Source organism: Triticum aestivum, chromosome 7B, assembly GCF_018294505.1.
Source record: "Triticum aestivum cultivar Chinese Spring chromosome 7B, IWGSC CS RefSeq v2.1, whole genome shotgun sequence".
NCBI lineage: Eukaryota > Viridiplantae > Streptophyta > Magnoliopsida > Poales > Poaceae > Triticum > Triticum aestivum.
The window spans coordinates 59,848,413-59,852,651 of record NC_057813.1 but is presented as its reverse complement, the minus strand read 5'-3'; the positions used below and the strand labels follow the sequence as shown (position 1 = coordinate 59,852,651).

Genomic DNA, 4,239 nt, shown 5'->3' with positions numbered 1-4,239 from the left:
CCCCCCCACTCGGACTCGAGGAACTCCATAATGGTGTGGTTCATTGTGACGAGGATGATGCCATGGATGAGCTCAACGAAGGTGGGCGCACCTGTGTGTTCGACCTTGAACTGTGCATCCACCCTGATGTGCTCTGCCTCCTCAGCTTGGGTGAAGCGCAACTACCCTTCCGCCTCCTCCATCAAATGCCATCACCCCCGCCACCCGCGGCATCTGCCACCTTGAACCTGGCGGCGGGGTCAACCTCCATCTCCTCCTGGAAAGCTCGGAGATTGGTTGACTGCAATGTAGGATACCACCATGCCTCGATAGCGTGCACCTAGTCGTGAGCTCCGTCTGATGCCCCGACATGAGAATCTTGTAATACGTGACCTTCTCGCGGACCATGGCGGAGGGTATATGGTGAGGTCGGAGCAGGCAAGGACTCCATGGTGGCGCGGACGGGAGGGGAAAGGGAGGAAAATAGGACGGCTGGGGTTTGGCGGTCATCGTTCGTCTTCAATAGCAAGGGTTTGGCCCCTGGGAGCTGCGCCGATGAGGCACCATGAATGCAGACACCAAACCGATGACCTCTTGAGCGGACCAATTAATGGGTTTTTCTATAGGTCTCGCTGGTCAGTCCGACGTGGAAGCGCATTCCGGCAGCCCCAAATCTACAACACATATGGCTAGGGAGGGGTGCCGGACAACCCGGACATATGGACTGGGTATGGAGGTTCGGTTGGGTGGAGTTTTTTAGTCTAGGTCGTGTCCAAATTGTTTCGTCCGGACATATGGGGGGGAGTAGGAGGTGTGGTTGAAGATGCTCTTAATTTTTAAGTTTGCAATTGTCCAGATTTTTTCTAATTGTCTACTGAAAACGTAGGATGCATATTTGTATATCTATAAATAAATTAAAGAATATGGCACTCTTTTTCAAAAGATCCTTTTGAGTCATGAGCAGGAAGGAGTCAAGAAGTACCATTTAGTGAGATGGAATGAATTGTATCAACCTAACGACCAAGGCAGACGGGGTGCAATTGATCTCAAAGTAAATTTCACTTTAAATGGTTGAGAAGTTACGAAATGAAGATGGTCTCTGCAAGAAATGATTAGATGTTTTTTTCAGAGAACAGACAATATATTAATATCAATAAGTGAGTACAAGTTCTTATCCAACAAAGGATAATGTATTAATATCAATATGATACAGTCAACCTCTACAACAACACATGACCTAATGGAGACATTGGGGATGCACACAACCCAAAAAGAATAAACTGAAGAAGAAGAAAAACAATGAAAACCGACACGACCAGTGACTAGCAATAGACCAGCGACAACGCCATCCACCTTTATTGACAACATACAAGCACCATTTTTACGAGGCTCAATGATTGCAGGACAAATTTAGGGTTTTTACCCTCGAGAGGACGTTTGAGCATGCTTTGAAGAATGCCTTCAACAAGGACATACATGTAGAATACTGCCATCGTCATGTGTAACCACCAATGGTCAGTCCTAGAATTTTCACCCCGAAACTCGACACCTGATGCTCGAAGAGCACCACCAAGCCAAAATCACCATGTGTTGCCACCACCCCTTGCCAAAGAAGACAAAGTTGTGTGGGAGGTCACACACACATGGGTGCAAGAAATTGAAATCCAGACCGTTCCACGGCATTCATGCCAAGAGATAGTTGCTGGAGTGCATATCCTTGATGTAGATACTACCACGTGACCAAGCATAGAACTATCACAGAACGACATCGAGACATGACATCTACTCTGATTAGGAGTAAGTATCTTCATAATGTTAATCTTTGACAGTTGAAACTTAGAGCAACTCCAGCCGGCCGACCCAAACGGACATCAATTTTGTTCTTTTTTGTCGGTTTGGGTCTCCCGCCCGTGCATCCATGTCCGCTTTTTCATTTCAGTCAGTCAGTGCGTTCAATGATAGTCAGACCCATTTTTGACACGTCCATCTCGACATTTCATCAAACATGCAGCAGGCAGGGGAGCTCGCAACGCGCAGGGAGGCGACACGACGGCTCCAGCAGCACCGGCCTGGGGCAGGTGCGAGGCGAGGCCGGCGGGGAAGGCACGGCGAGCGCAGCAGGGCGCAGCAGGGCGCGGCCAGGCCGGGCGAGGCGAGGCGACATTATGGTGAAGAATTTGTGGGTTGATGGCTTGCACTTCTAGTGGACCATCCCAGACCCAAATACGTTCATCGCTCATGGCTTTTCATATTTTGGGATGGGCAAGGGTTTTCAGAAACCTTTATTGGTAATAATTAAGCATGTGCAAGTGAATGAGTTGTAGTACTGCAACTCCTGTCCAATTGCAGTCTCTGTATTGAATTCTTGGCAACATTTTATCTTGCAAAGATTGACACCACGGAGAATATGTGCTCAAATGATTTCATTGTAATTCTTAGGTGTGGGAGTTACTTTGTAAATTATTGGATCTTGGATCCGGAACAGTGCACCTGTAATGGTTGCAAAAGGTCATTTAACAAGAGCAAACAAAATAATCGATCGAACAAATCAAAAACATATTTATTTATCACTCCCACCTCTCATTTCCTTTACAGTACATGTACTTCCCAATGATATGAATTCAGAAACGCACAAGACGCATAAAAGAAAATCAAACAACCGCGTGTATAATGCACCGCACAACCACTAATCAATAATTGGGTTCGTTCATATCGTTGTGTTGCGCGCTGAGCTTGGAAGCATCAAGGAGCCCCAGCCTCGCTGCCCACTCAACGTTGCCGTCCAGTATCTCCTCCATCCCGTACTTGTACCGGAAACCCAGCTCCCCCAGCTTGTTCCTCTCAGGTTGCACCCTCGCCACCTCCTCGGTCCTGACATGATCACATATTCACATCAATCCAGTCCATCAAGCGGATGCAACTTGTCGGCTGGATTTGATTTCAGGCGAAGAAGAAAGAATTGACAATGGCTGCTTACTCTCTGAGGAGGTCGAGGTGAGGCCGTGAGGGTACTTGCTGGCGTAGTGGTCGACGACGTCGTGGATGTTCGGGTAGGCGGCGGCGCAGAGGAAGCGACCGGAGACGGGGGACGGCCGCTCCATGCAGAAGACGAGCGCCGCGCAGACGTCGTCCACGTGCACCAGCGGCACCGACCCCGCCACCGTCTGCAGCAGCCTCATGAACCCGAAGCGGGACTCGTTCCCGGACGCCGGCGACACGGCCACCTCCAGCGCCTCCGTGACGCGCCCCAGGAGCGTGTCGCCGGAGACGAGGCCCAAGGGCAGCGTCACCACCTCGAACGCCGGGTCCTCGCCGTCGTTGTAGCTCAGCAGCTCCTTCTCCGACAGGAGCTTCGACAGCATGTACTTCTGCATGCAGATGATGATGATTTCCACCGTACGTAACTGTAAGTTGACATACATCGCGGCCTCGCGGGCAAATTGGTTTGTGGAGGAAGAAGAAGATCGACCGGCACTTGCATCGAAGTCCGCGCTCCGGAGAAGGTATTCGACGTCGAACGGAGTCCAGCACGACTCGTCGATGAACTCCTTGTACCCGGCGGCGGTGAGCGGCGAGGCGGTGGACATCGAGGCGGTGTGGATGACGCGCCTCACCGTCCCGGACTCCGCGCACTGCCGGAGGATGGCGCGCACCGCGCCCACGGCCGCCTCCGCGGCGCCGTCCGCGAACGGCGTGGCGATGAGGAAGACGGACTGGCACCCGGCGATGGCCGGCGCGAAGGTGGCGGGGTCGTAGAGGTCGGCCTCGAACAGCACCAGCCACCAGCCGCTCCGGCGCCACACCGCCGGGGACCACCAGCCGCCGCAGCCGCCCCACTTTCTCCTCGTCTCCTGCAGAACCGAAGCTACTATGCTCAGTCTCCTCCATTTGATAAGTACAGTAGTGATCTGTAGGTACGTAGATGATCAATCACATGGCCGGCCAACGTACCGGTGCCTCGCATGGTGGCGTGGACGGTGTAGCCTGCGTCGAGGAGCTTCCTGACGAGCCAGGAGCCGACGAACCCGGTGGCTCCGGTCACGCACACCCTGGCGCCGCCGCTGCTCTTGCGCTGATTTCCGGCCATTGCTAGCTTCCGCCTGATGTTTCTTGAGAGTTGAGAATGGATGAACTTGCTCTGCTAACTTCTTCGTTCAAGTGATGAGTGACAAGCTTCGGCCCATTCCATGAGCATTTATACGTACGGAGAATGAGAGACGATGCATGGCGGAGAGGAAATTGCTGCGAAGCGAGGATCGA

At 52.3% G+C, this 4,239-nt stretch overlaps 1 pseudogene; it reads right to left on the bottom strand.

The window, feature by feature from the left end:
• Positions 1-2,669: 2,669 nt before the first annotated feature.
• LOC123157644 (putative anthocyanidin reductase) lies at positions 2,670-4,066 on the bottom strand (annotated as a pseudogene).
• Positions 4,067-4,239: the final 173 nt, after the last annotated feature.